The sequence below is a fragment of the Pinus tabuliformis genome, chromosome 7 (assembly GCF_031772625.1).
Source record: "Pinus tabuliformis cultivar Carrire ecotype Pingquan chromosome 7, CPIR1, whole genome shotgun sequence".
NCBI lineage: Eukaryota > Viridiplantae > Streptophyta > Pinopsida > Pinales > Pinaceae > Pinus > Pinus tabuliformis.
The window spans coordinates 4,822,925-4,838,382 of NC_142293.1; positions in this window are offsets into that span (position 1 = coordinate 4,822,925).

Sequence of the window (15,458 nt, forward strand, 5' to 3'; positions counted from 1 at the left end):
CTTGGATTTTCTGGGGGGTTCACTTCACTCGAGACAGTTAAAGTGGAGGAACTTGGTCCAGTCTATTCATTAAGCAGGTTACCGAGGTAACTGTTCCAACCGCCATTTTTGTATTGAATTCTGCGAGGTTGGATTTCATCACCAACTAGTGTTTTCGGTCCGGAAAGTTACTGTTTGTGTGTGTTTGATCTCTAGATTCTTTAGGTGTGTGATTCAAATTTGTTTGGTTCTTTAGAGACTTTAGGCGGTTTGCTTTGAGATTTTACTTTGTTTGCGTGTGCAGTAGTTAAAAGCTTTTAGCTGTGGCTGAATTACCAAGACAGTCCCGTAGACTTCGGGGCCAGTCTCCTGAGGTTGTAACCGTGGCGGATTTGTTGAGGAAGTCTCGTAGACTTCGGGGCCAACCTCCTGAAGACGTCCCAAGCCATTACGAAGGTTTGAAAGTCCTCGTAACTCCTAGTGGCAGTAAAGTTGGATCACCTGAAGAAGGAGAGTCTTCGTTGGTTGTTCATCCTGATTACCAAACTCTAGAAACAGGTTATAATCCTGAAGCTATTTCGGTTTCCGAACTTGCTGGTAGCTTTTCATCTACTAGTGATATAGGCGAAGAACCTGAGATATCTGAACCTGTTACTCTAACATCAGGGTTTGTCTCTCCAACTTCTAGTGCTCCTAATTCACCTAGAGTAGAAAGAGTAATCACCGAAAATCTTCCTTCTGGTTTGATAGCTATTGAAGAACTTGCTCCGGAAGAAGAAATAGGCATCCCTATCCCTGAAAATCAACCTATTATTGAATCTCTAAGGGAGCGTGAATCAATTTTTTACAGTCCACCTAGAAGTACTACTTGGTATCTTTCTTTAACTAATTATTTGGAAAACCCAGTGTTAAGTTTTTCACCACCTCGTGCTCCTTATCAACCTAGGGGTTTTCATACTCCCGTAAATATGTTAGGTCAGTCGTCCATGTTTACTCAATCGCCTGAATCTTTTTTGTATGGCAGTCCTTCTGTTCCCTCTGGGTATCAGTCACTTTCTAGTACTTTTTCGGGAGCATCTCCTCAACCCATTGAACAAGGGTTATTCACTGGAAGCAATGGTGCAAAGCCGTTGAGCGTAGAAGACATTCTTATGATGTCAGGTTCTATTCCCAATTCTCAACCTCAAGGTGGCCAGTTACCGCCTGGGGGGCAACCTCAAGGTACACAATTTGCATCTGGGGGGCAACCTCAAGGACAGTACGTGCCTACGGTGCATTACGTTCCTCAAGGTCAACCCCAGACTCAATATGTACCCCAAGGTCAACCCCAGTATCAATTTATACCTCAAGGTCAACCCCAGTATCAGTACATGCCTCAAGGGTATCTACCCCAAGGTCAGTACTCGAACCAAGGTTTCCGACCACCCCAAGGTCAATCTTATGTTCAAGGAACGGGAAATGTACCTTTCAATTATCAATCCTACCCTCAACCCGGTTTTGGATCTCAATATTCTCAACTTGTTATGGGTCAGTACCCCGGAATGAACATAGTGTGGGATCCATCGCAAATTCAACAGGTGTTGCAGCCAAGTGTACAGTTGTCATCTCAAACTGGACAACCCTTAGTTTCTGGTTCACCCCAGCAACCAGTCCAGTCTAATATTCAAACTTCTGTACCTTCGGTAGTTTCTCAGTCTGGGCCTATTGTGCCTAGTACTCCATCTCAAACGACTGCTGCAACTGCCGCAACATCTATTCAATCTACCCCACCTAATTCTGGAGTATCGACAGCTCCGGTTTCTACCGTTCCTGTATCTACTCCTCAGACATCTTTACCACCATCTGGATCCACGATTCAAACTACGGTTCAGATGCCTGTAGGACAACCTGGTTTAAGTACGGTTGTCACAAGTCAACCACAATTCACTTATCAACCATACCAGGGACAGTACCAATTCGGTCCTGTTGTCCAGCAGCTAGTTTATCAGTATCAACCGTATCTTGGGTACACTTATCAACAACCACAACAACCCCAGTATGGTATCGTTAATCCTGGTTTTCCAGGAGGATACAATATCCCGAACGCGATTCCTATTCCTAGTTATCCTAGATATCCTCCTCCTGGGGCTGGTCTCATGACCCAGAGTTTTAAGGATCCTAATCGGCAGCTACCGTTTATCGCAACTTTGGACTTACCAGACTTGTCGCGCCTAACGAACGATCCAATTAATTATCTTCCGTTTTGGCCGCCAATGTTGAATAAGTTGCCTAGTGACATTCCCAAGTTCAAAGGTAAATCTGGAGAGGACCCGTCGAACCATGTGATGACTTACCACCTCTGGTGTGCCTCTAATTCCATCTCATATGATTCGATCCGCTTAAGTCTTTTCCAGCGCACTCTCATTGGTCTTGCGGCCAAGTGGTATATTGAGTTACCACGGGCCTCTTTTTATAATTTTAGCCAATTAGCTACCTCGTTTTTAACTCATTTTCAGTTGTCGGCCAAATATGATAATGGCACGGAGTTACTAACTTCATTAAAGCAATCGACGTCCACTTATATTTCCGATCATATTCATGAGTGGAGACGTCGACGACATTTAGTGAAGGTATTTATTCCGGATCAAATCTTGGCTGAGTGGTTTGTAAAATCTTTGTTGCCAAGGATCATTGAAGATGTTGCTAAAGCCGGATTTGTTACTGAGGAGCAAGTGATTGCTCAAGCACAGTACCTTGACTTGGTCTATACTCAGTCAGGTACGTTACACGAAAAGATCCCTGATCTTCCCAAGTCAAATCAAATCGCTGCAGCTCCTTCGGGATCTCATGCCGCTGATGGTATGATTGGTACCGTTAACACTAAAAGTAAGAAGAAGTCTTCCAATAATTCTTCTCCTATTATAACCTTACCAGATTCCCCGACAGGAGATTCTTCCGCTGAACTCTCCGCCGATATTCATGCTATAGAGTCATCTACAGCTAAATCAAAATCCGGTGGGAAGAAGAAAGGGAAAAAGAAGAATAAAGCAGACAAAACTCCAAAGGAGAAAACTGAAAAATCAGAATCCAATGACGAAAAACGCAAACCTCGTTATCCATGTCTCATTTGTGACGAAGAACATTTTACAAGAGATTGCCCTCATCGAGAAGAGGTTGCGAAGATTGTCAAAGGTTCCCAAACTCCTGCTGTTTTGAAGGATCCATTTCCAAATCAAGATAGCAAGATGATAGGTTCTTCCTCGAGTGCCAATGAAGAACCCATATTGATGATGTCCCATGTAAGGATTGCGACTCGATCGCAAGATTATGGTAGTAAAAGTCCTGTTGATGGCAAAGAAGCAGAATCTTCTCATCCTAATCCATCAACCTCAGCTCCCGGTTCCGATCCACTACAGATCGAGAAGCCTAATCCAGACTTAGTAATCAAATCGCCCACCAAGGGTATACTTCGAAAGTCTGCTTTCAATCCACATGCGAGAGCGGCCCAGAATTATAACATTGTTGAGGACTTAGCTGTTTCACCCTCAGCAATGTCGGCTTTGGAAGTGCTGCAATCATGCCCAGCACAGCGTAAATTACTTTTGTCAGCTATCGGAGCTGTTGATGTTCAGGACCCGAACCTAATAATCTTTGATCTAGAAAATAGTACACCACGTTTGCCTCATAAAATGGCTTTCCAGATCCCAGTGATAGTCAAAAACAGGCCTATTCATCGGACTGTAATTGATGAGGGAGCCTCAACGTGTATTATGTCAATACAGTGTTGGAGATCGCTTGGTTCTCCTTCACTAAATCAATCCCCGACAATTATTAAGGCCTCTGATGGCTGTGGGTTTCATCCTTTTGGCATTCTACAGGATTTGCCTATAGGGGTTGAAGGAAAAACCGTTAATCTAGATGTGGAGGTGGTTGATGCCCCTCTAGACTACAACCTTCTCTTGGGTCGAAGTTGGTCTTACGCTATGACAACGGTCGTTTCATTGGTCTTCCGAGTAATAAAGTTCCCACATAATGGAAAGATCGTGACAATAGACCAGCTATCTTACTTTTCATCTGACCCAGTCTCTTCAGAGAGTATTCAGCATGTCGGTAAAACGACTATCCCATATAAGGATGTTGGAGTAGGATTAGTTAAAGATGTCGGTTTACTGGGAACTTTTCCTTTTCCTCCAATCAACGCATCATCTTCATTTGCAACCATTCATATGATTACATCAGACACTATTTTTTATGACGATCCTTGGATTGTTCCTTCTGAATCTGAAATAGACTCATTTGGTAATTTTATGCCGTTGAGTCCATATGAAATTGCCTATGAAGCCGTGCAGTCTTTTACTGATCCGTGTTCAACCGAAAAAGACTTAATGAATGTGGTCTGTGAGGAATCACTTTTCACATCAACCTCGGATTTAACTACGTTTTCTGAACTTGTTCACTCTGATGAGCAAATTCGTGAAATCCTATGTGTAGATGATTTACCATGGGAAGATCTCCATCATAGATCTTCATTTTTTCCTGAGGATAATCGTTTTGAAAATGATTTCTCATCAATTTTTACGACTGAATATGTCAAGGAACCTCAGAATCCAATGAAACATCCCAATTCAGAGTTAAATTTGGGAAACATCTCTCGAACTATTCCCATTGACATTTTGGTTAAGCTTGGAATTGTTGAGAACATTCATATAGGTGCCTCGTGTACAAATGACGAAATTCAAATATATAAGGCCCTATTTCAAGAATTCCGCGATGTGTTTGCCTGGTCCTATGAGGAAATGCCAGGAATTGATCCCGCGATTGTTGTTCATGAGATGAAAACTTACCCGGATGCTAAACCCGTCCGGCAACGTTTGCGTCAGATTCACCCACGAAAAGCTGCTGCAATTAAAGCAGAAGTTGAGAAACTGTTGAAAGCAGGTTTCATTTATCCGATCCCGTTAACGGATTGGGTATCGAATATTGTTCTGGTTAACAAAAAGCAGGGAACAATAAGAATATGCATCGACTATAGGGACATTAATCGAGCTTGTCCAAAAGACAACTACCCAACTCCCTATATCGATCAAATAATTGATGATTGTGCCGGCAGTGAAATATTTTCCTTTATGGACGGTTTTTCCGGATACAATCAAATCAACCTTCTACCTGCCGATCAACCAAAAACGGCTTTCATTTGTCCATGGGGGACATTTGCTTATTGCAAATTACCTTTTGGGCTCAAGAATGTCGGAGCAACTTTTCAAAGGGCGATGTCTTATGCGTTTCATGACATCAAACACATTGTGCAACCGTATCTCGATGATTTGCCTGCTCATTCACTACATCGAGCTGACCACCTCGTCCACTTACGTGCAATTTTTATGAGGTATAGGCATTATCGTATTCGGTTGAACCCACACAAATGTGTCTTCTGTATAGAAACGGGTCGATTGTTGGGATTTGTAGTTTCGAAAGCCGACATTCGCGTTGATCCCTTGAAGGTCGAAGCTATTATCAATTTGCCTCCTCCTTCGAGTCTTTGCCAACTCCAAAGTTTGCAGGGGAAAGAAAACTTTTTACGAAGATTCATTTCTAACTACGCCGAGGTTACAAAGGGTTTTACACGGTTGTTGAAACAGAACGCTCAATTCTCTTGGGATGAGATAGCTCAGAAATCTTTTGATGCACTCAAGCACGCGTTGACCCATGCACCATTGCTGCATCCTCCCAACTACAACCAGGATTACTTTTTGTATCTCGCCGCCTCCCATTCCACCATTGGAATGGTCTTAGTTCAGGAAGATGAATTCGGAACGGAACATGTGATATATTACCTTAGTTGAACGTTAAACCCAACTGAGCTAAAATACTCACATGTGGAGAAATTGGCATTGGCAGCCGTTCAAGCTGTCCAAAGTTTTCATCACTACATTTTACTTCGTAAAACTACAGTCATTTCGGATTGCAACCCTATGATCTAAATTTTGACCAAACAATTGCTAGGGGGAAAGTACTCTAAATGGATTGTTATCCTGCAGGAGTTCGACTTGGAGTTTGAGAAATCTAAGTCTAAGAAATCTTTAGTTTTTGCAGAGTTAATGTGTGACTTCCCGCGTGCTGACACGGAAACTATGGCAGAGGAGCCCATTGTGGACGAATCTTTGTTTCTAATCAGCACTTTGGATCCGTGGTATGGGGATATCATCGTCTATCTCCAGACCCAATCCTTTCGGCCCGAAGTTTCAAAGTCGGAACGTCGAAAAATTCGATTCCAGTCCCAACAATACAAAATTATTGGAGATACTCTTTATCGCCGTGGGGCGGACTCTATTTTTCGACGTTGCTTAACTCATGAAGAGGCTGAAAGGGTTCGAAATGACTGTCACTTTGGAGCGTGTGGCGGTCATATGTCTGGGTATGCCACAGCCCAAAAGATATTGCGCGCTGGCTATTTCTGGTCGTCCTTGTTTAAAGATTGTATAACTGCGGTCCGAAAATGCCACAACTGTCAAGTGTTTGATCGAAAGATGCGCACTCCACTTGCTCCTCTCCACCCTATAATTGCCGTTGGTCCTTTTGCCAAATGGGGTATTGATTTTATTACATGTAACCCTCACTCGGCCGGGGGGCATGCGTATATCATCCTTGCGGTAGATTATTTTACTAAGTGGGCCAAGACGATGCCTACATTCGAGGCAGACGGCAAGACAGCTGCAATTTTCATGTTCAATCATATAATTGCTAGGTTTGGTGTCCCACAAGCGATAATCACTGACCATGGGCGCCATTTTCGAAACGTTATGATGACAGAACTTACAGGCCAGCTTGGTTTGCGTCACGATAGTTCAACTCCTTATTATCCACAAGCGAATGGTCTGGTTGAGTCCATCAACAAAGTTTTAGTTATCATGATCCGACGAATCATTGGTATTCATCGGTCGAATTGGCATAACATGTTATTTTCAGCGCTTTGGGCGTACCGAACCTCAGTGAAAACATCAAAAGGGTTCACTCCTTTCCAACTAGTTTATGGTTTGGAAACTGTGCTACCCATTGAATGCGAAATCCCGTCACTGTAAATGGCCATCGAGTTACTTCCAGCTACTTCCGAAGAGGAATAGTGTTTATTATAGTTAGCTCAATTAGATGAGAATTGACGTGATGCTGCATTGGCGATCGAGACTCACGCAAAACGTATGAAAGCTCAGTATGATCGAAATGTGACCCCTCGAAATTTTTCGGAAGGAGACCTAGTGTTATTGTATGATCAAGCTAATGATAAATTAGGTGCTGGAAAATTCGTTCCTATGTGGCATGGGCCCTATATTGTCAAGCGAAAGCTAGCAAAAGGAGCCTATGAGTTGGTAGACTTTGACGGGGACTCTTTAGGTAAACCCAGAAATGGTCTTTAATTGAAGAGGTATTATGCTTAAAAGAATGGGTATGGAGATTTTTAGTTAGGTTAGTTTTTCTTTCTAGCTGGTGTGTTTGTTAGTTTAGACAGTGTGCTTAGCTTAGAGAGTGTGTTTTCGTCGTTATTTCTGCTTATCTTGGTTTTACTCTTGATGTTTGCAGATGTCGATGCCTCTCCAAACATACATTGGTTTCGCTGATGGTGCTTGTCGTAGTACACGGAATATCTCTTCCGTGGCTTGGGTTATCTATTCGCCCTCTGACGAGTTAGTATCTATGCATGGGGTGAGCCTCGGTCAAACAATGAACAACATTGCCGAATACAGTGCAGTGATTGAGTTATTGTCTGAATCTATTTCATTTGGGATTCAGAGTTTGATAGTGAGGTTAGATTCTGAACTCATTGTATTATAGCTTAATAGAGTGTATGCCATTAAAATCCAGTGTTATTAAGATTATTTTTGAGAGTGCGTCTCTTGGAACGTGAGTTTGATTATATTGAATATCAGCATATTCCAAGGTCTTTAAATACATTAGCAGATGCAATTGCTTCTCGGATGTTAAATAGACATTTGCAATAATCATACATGTAAATTTAAAACCATTCCATAACATGATTTACAAGATAAGCCAGTGATAATGATATATATATATATATATATAGGAGTGTGTCAAAAAATACATCGTCTTCGATCATAGGTTGAAAAACACCTTATGATCGGCAAAAATGATAAGTAAAAAAAAAAACCAAAATGTCACATGTGTCTACAAAACGACCATCCAATCACTGGTGATGATCTCTATATGACACCACTGTACGGGCCACCCTACACAAGAACCTCCTAAAAGGTCCTGGGACCCCGACTACATAGCGCTGAAGCCTGATTGGAATATCATCTATGGTAGTCTCCGGTATATCTGCTGTAAGACACTCCAGGTCACTTTCCAACTCAGCCAAAGTCTCTGTGGCCTCGTCCTGTGGGGCCGGTGCCGCTGCAGCTGGTAGTCTCCTCTCGTAAGGCCGGAAATTGGCTGGACGTCATGGGCCTACATCTACATTTTGAAAATTATTACTATCATTTTTGAGATGATATAAAACAAACAAAAATAATAGATAGTTTAAAAAACTTGTGGAAAATGAAGTTACCTGTATCATCCCATTGTTCTCCTGGTGGAAGAACCATGTCCAGATCTCCACAAAAATCAACTCCAGCATAAGGAAAATCCCGTATAGCAAAGACCTGGTTTTGTAACCAGCGAAAGTACTCCGGAGTAAATCGGACGACCTCCATCCCCTCATCAGGATGACGGGCCATAACCGCAACCCATCGCATCAATTTGGGCTCTCGAGGAAGCCCAACCTTAACTGTGAGCTGCTGTGGGATCAACATCGGAACCCTCTCTAAGCCAAAACTCACAACTAAAGCCCCATAACCAAAGGTATTTAGCTGTCCGTTTTTGGCTCTAGTCAGTTGGCCTTTTACATTGGCCAACACAGCATCACACCAGTTGAAAATGGTACCTCGATAGCAATCAATTGCCATCCACATCTGGGATCCAGTGGCAATGTGTAATGCGGCAGCCCCGCAAAGTCTGGTAACTGTAAAAGCAATCACCATAAGTTTAGGACGGGATATAGTTTTTATTTCTATCCCCTTCTCCTGAGACTGAGTGTTACAGCACTCTAGTCGGAGACTAGTGACAGACTGGCCACCTAGCCTAGTCCCGAACAGAGTCAAGTGTTCGCCTCTCTTGGGCAAACCAATGATAAAGTAGATATCTTCCGGCTCCATCTCAAGCTAGTGCCCTCCAATATAAAAACACTGGTCCTGAACGTTCCATCTTTCTACTAGCCACTCTAGAAAGCTCACTTGGGCCCTCATGCCTTCAAAGCATCAATTGACAGTTCATGATTAATGGCAGCCAAATCAACATCTTCGTGCTCTCTCTCGCGCCAATCGAGCATGGTGAACAATCTACATGCCATAAAACATCCATTAGATTCCATAAAATCAAAAAAATTTGGTCCATTTTGGAGAATTTAGGTTTTAAAAACTCGTTGCGCGGAGTACGCACCCCGCCTTTAGGAATAGAGCGTAGGTATGCAGGGTCCCTGAAGTCAGGGTGCGAACCCCTGACATTTTTCCAACTGAGAAAATGTCGGTGTCCGCGGGTCCCTAGTGTGGCGCCTGCGTACCCCGAGAGGCAGTTTTTGAAACCATAAAACCTCCCAAAAATGAAATCTGGGGCCTTAAAAAGAATTCTAAACGGATGAAACTAAAGAGGAGGATGTTGTAGATTACCTGGAAGAGACGGTGTTCGATTTCAACGGTTGGATTCTCTGCAATGTCCATGGGAAGTTTCTTGCCAAAAGCCCTTTTTCTCTCCTCAAATGGTAAAATGGTGAAAACAAAGTGGTGAAAGCCCTTTTTATAGGTTTTTTGGGTAAATAAATGGTAAATTTGTTTATTTTTCACCATGAAAAGGTATTTTTCAAAGTATTTTTATCTATCTTCAACAGGTATGAGTAATGTGTTGGTTTTTGTGCAGGATAAAGGATTTTCAGGGAAATTATCATTTTTTACAAACAAAAACATCAGAGTCATCTTTAAGCTCTTTTCTGACTCCTAAAATGTGAAAAGATTGCCGAGTTTTCTTTTTAGCTCGTTAAAACAGGATTAAAAAGACGGTCCTCTTACAACCCTTTTCTGACCGTAAAAACATCAAAAGATTGCTGGATTTTTGTCGTTTCAAATTCGATATTGGAAATAAAACGACGTGTTCTTGATCGCTTTCTACTTTTCAGATCAGAGACACTAATCATGAAAGTACTCCTTGGTCGTAAAGATCAAGCGGTTCTCTCAAGTATTATTTTATACTTTTTCAGGCTTGGGAGACACAAATTTTCGAAAAAAGTCAACCCTGAAGTCTTCTTAAGTTTTTCAGACTCTCTAAAATTGAAAAACACCAAGTTTCTCCTATACTGGACTCGTTAAAATTTCACAGTAAAGGACCTGTTCAATTACAAACAGGAACGAACCACTCCTTCTTAGGGTTCGAATCTAAACTATGTTGGACTTATTCGAAGGATGAGCTTATAATCAAGCAAATGTTATCCTCCTCAATCTTGTAAAAAATAAAGAGGTACTTGCCAGAAATGGTGGGGGAAAAGAGAGGAAAATGAGCCTATTTGTTATACTTTGTCTCGGAAAAACCTTATCACCACTCTTGAACACGACACTTTTATTCACCTGGGTTGGGAAATCCTTTGCCTAACAGTTGATCAAACCACATTGAAAGTCTTCAGCCGGTTTCTGGGTATTAACTTTGGGTCAATTGTCACCAAGCCATCTGTTGTGTCGTTATGTGTTCAAGAGGTCACTGCCAATAAGCCATTCATCTGCAAAATATCTGTCATCCATCTTGACCATCCCTGAGTCAGTCCTTACAGCTACATTTCATGTTGTGGGCTTGCCTACGACGGATCGCTTTCTATCGACATCAGCACATTATCTGGAAAGATGATCTAAAAATCATCAGTACCTTGAAATCTGCATGCCTCAATGGCAGGTTTCTCGCCTTTGACGACAATTTACATCATTGACTTTCGATCGAAGGATTCTGTGACATGTTCGACATCAACACATTTATTCACATCTCATGGATTGTACTGGGTACTTGGAGAACCATTGACATCACTGGTGGTCTCTCTCACACTTGTTAACAGTTTACATCATTCACTGGTAATCAAGTGGTTTCTACCATGTTCGACATCAACTCATTTATTCACATGGATAGAATTGTACTATTTCAGGAAGCAGAAATGAAGACCCTGGATCTAGTTTCCGCCATCCAGGCTGCGAGGAGTTTTGTATTCATTATACAGTAGACTAATTATAAACAGATGGTTGCGTCCATACTGTGTCTACATGTGTCTATGATTATGATGTATTGCGAAATCATTCCTATATCAGAGCAGTAGTTAGTTTGTTAGTTAAGTTTTTGATCTGAGTATGGGAATGCCTACCTCAGCAATGATATGATCTCATATATGTATTTTGTGTTGAATATTTGCAGGTTCCGACTGGGCTCTCCACAAGATAATCCTCGAAATGATAAAGTGCTTCACCCTTCCTAGATGATATAAAACCCTGATCTACTACAGACCTCGCACTTTAGGGGGCAATCTGTTACACTAAAATTTGTCACCATGACTATTTGCAGTCAGTATGGCTCCATCAATAACCATACTGTCCTCCTTGGCAAGTTTTATACCTCTGCTCCTCATGTCAAACTCCAAAAAAGAGAGAAAGCCTTTAAAAAATCAATGTAACTCTGGTTCCGCACTTTCTCTTACTCTTACCTGCGGGCCCGCACCTCGAGTACATAATACCTACGTACTTGTACACTCTGTCTGTAAAGGGGTGGGTGCGTACCCCTGTAAAAGTCAAAAGGTGCAAGTTTTACTTCAAAAAACTTACTTGCGGTCGATTCTAGAGCATTCTAGAATATGGTTTGACGTGGATTGAGCGCCTCCAGATGGTTCATGCATCCCAATGAAAGAGGAACTTATCCCATGAAGAGGGGATCTATCCCTTTGAAAGAGGGGCTTATCCCATTGATGGTGGACCTGTTTAACTTCCTCCAAAGCATTATAAATATAGGCATTGGGCCAGAGGCAAGGGAGGTTGAAAGCTGAACATTCCTAAGGGTAGATGCTGCTGAAATTAGGACTCCCTTATAGAGCTTGAGAGGAGAGATCACATTCCTTTCTTAGCTTCATTTGGAAGTGGGTGAGCTGATCAAAGTAGAGGAGAACTCTTGCTGGACCCTGGGAGGGACCTGCACAACACCAAGGCGTTGGTTGTAAGGTTTCTTTTGTTTCCAATTAATACAATTAAGTTCATTTTTCTCAACAAGTTGTTATATATAATTTGTTTCATAAACTCCTTGGTCTTTATGATGAATATGTTTTATTATATGAGTTATTCAGGTGCTATGTAATTGTTTGCTTGTTTGTGTATGCAGGCTTCAAGGAGAGGAGCTCATCTGGATTGAAGAGGCTTGGCCGCTACAAACAGCGTTGGACTAAAGGTACGCCTTAAACACCTGGTTGCTTTTATTTTAAATGCATATTTAGGGAAAGATAGTGCTTGATTGTTTTGTTTGTCACTAGGAAAGCTTTAGTTTCTAGGGAGGTCGGTTTTGTCAGCAAAATTGACTCTTTCCGCATGACAGTGTGACAGGGATCCAATGATGCCATCGGTGACATGAGATGCCCTTGGTGCATTGGCACTTCTAGGAAAAGGGAGGTCTAGAATGACGGTATAGACATGATTGTGCATAAATTAGATCATATCTCAAAGCGGTTTGGAGATATTCTTCCTTGGTTTGAGGAAAATGGGACGCGACATATTTTACAATTGGAGATAAAAGGCTCTTAAGAAACCAATCTAGATATACATGGTCTTCGAAAGGTGGGGCATGCCATGTGCTCCTCCTTCGGCGCACTCTAAAACATGGTCAGAAAGGAGAGTGGTGGAGGATTGACGAAATGTGGTCAATAGCTCAGTACCAGTGTCGTACCAGAGAGGTAATTTGAAATATAAAAGGAATGCTTTAGCAAGCATCACGAAAATGGAATGAGATGTGGAGGGTTGGTCAACATACCATTTTGCAGCATCTCCAGTGAGCGTACTTTGGAAGAGCTGAAGACGAATGGAGTCCTTGGTTATGGAGTTGGACGAACACCACATGTGGAAGGATCGAACATGGTTGGTAAGATCCTCTCCAGCATTACCCTCAAACTTTGGGATGTCGGAGGGAAGCTTAGTCGACATAGAGGGCCAACCTGCATCAGTGTTGCCCAATCTGGATTGTGTCAGCCTCTCCTAGCCCAGTGTTGGCCTTGCGTCAGCCTATCTTGGCCTGCATCAGCCCCAGGAGGCCCTGCATCAGCTCTCTAGGCCTCTACGTCAGATACGTTGGCCTCTCTGGTGCTCTGAATGAGCACTGGTTGCTCCTGCGTCACTATCGATGGCTACTTTGCTACTCTCTCAGCACTATCTCTACCTCTCTATCTCTCTGTACTCAATGCCCCTCAATTGCTCTTCGATCACTGATTCTATCTCTCTTAGCAAACGCTGCTCTATAGAATACAATGACTGATCATCTAGTGTGTTCTCCAAGTGACCCTCAAGCCTCCTCTTATCCTTTTCTTGTTGACATCTCAATGGCCGAGATTAAGTCACTAATCAACGACTAAGATTAGATCTGGCTTGATCCATGTCTTCTATACCATTCTAACACATATTCATCTCAATGCACATTAATATTTTATTTTCCCTATGTTTAGACTTAGGGACTCCATTAAAAATATTAATTATTTTAATATCTCCTGATCTGTTTAGAATTTGCCCAAACCATTTCTGGGTATTGGAGATCTCATGTGCCCCAACATCTCCGCCAAATTTCATGGCTAGAGCACATTTGATTCTACCCCAAATCAAAACTTTGATTCAATAAATTGAATCAAATTGGGGTCTATTACAGTATCATGAATTGGAATTTCAGATTTGTTACGAAACAAAAAAAGCTCAAATGGTAAATCAAATTGAATATCCTCTAAACTTGATAACTCTTTAGGAAGTGAATTTGCTTTAAATAACTGACTAATACTTCCTTGGCTTTATGCCTTTTTTGGTTTTCTTAAAATTCTTCCAGGATCATCAACTATTATAGCAGGGTTTGGATCTGGATATTCCCTGGTATAGTGTGTTCTTTTGGAAGCCATAATTTTAATTTTTAAATGAAAATTTTTAACAACCCTAAAATGCTCTTAAGATGAAGAGATTAGATTTTAAGATTTCCTTAAGGGTTTATTAGACTGAGGACTTTCCCCAGTATGGTTGCCACTATGTTATCACTCTAAAATTTCCCTAGGGTTGTTATCTTGTGTCAAAAGAAATATTAGAGGTAACCAAAAACCTACTTTTGAGATCAGGATCTAGCCTTCCTAATGCTCAGAGAGGGCTCTCTCTTTATGATTTAACTTTGTTGAGTTAATTGATTTTAGGCTAGTTATTTAAGCTTGATTGGGTTTTGATTTTGATTTGGTGGTGGAATCACTGACTTAGATGGATAGAGGGATGTCTTTAATTTTGAAATCTCTATCGGCCAATGGGAGGTGGTCATTGTCCAGGTGAGGGGTTTTGATGAGCCCCAGAAATGGGTAACTATATGGGCTCATTCTGCCTATTATTTTCATTTATTCCACCATTCTCAATATTTTTGTGCATGTTTTTGAATATATTTATGTCAAAAGAGTGAATGGGGATAGTCACTTTTCCATATAGTTTAATGAGTGTTTATTGCAGATTTTTGGACATTTTTTGGACAAGGACCAGGAATTTATGAGCAGATTGGCAGCCAAACTCGAGAAAAAATGGCTGAGGACTTATAGGAGGGGTTTATCCTTCATTAATTACCCCTTCCTCGAGTTCTCCATCAACAGCTCGGAGTACAAAGGCCCACAATGATGATCCAAAGGGGCAGTCGAGCAAGTTTAGTAGAGCTGTTGTTATCTTCAGTTTAGGCAGCCGAGTTCCTTAAGTTTAGGAGGACTGTTGGGAGTCCCCACTTGTATAAATAAGAAGGCTTCAAGCCTCAGTAGGTTAGCCATTTTCATAGTATATTTTCGCACTTTTGTGCAGCCTTGTACTCAGCTCATTCTCGAGCTCTTTTTGAAGACAGTTTTGTGATGTAATTGCTATTTTTTGATAAATGAAGACGAATCCAGTTTTGAACTAGCACTGATCTTTCCTAGAGGGCTGATGCTCTTGGTTTAGGGCCCAACCCAAGCTTCCTAGCACCTCCTTTGTGTATTTATATGCTTTTTCTAGCATTCATGAGATAATTTCTGTTGTTTAGGTTAAATCTTGCTTTGTTAATTAGGTTGATTTTGTTAGAATAGTTGTTCTTGCTTCAAGTTGATTAGATAAGTTTGCTGCAGTAACAGAAAGAGATCCAAAAAGGCTAAGAAAGTCTTGATCTCTTTTCTCCCTCCTTGGGACCATGATATGAGATCA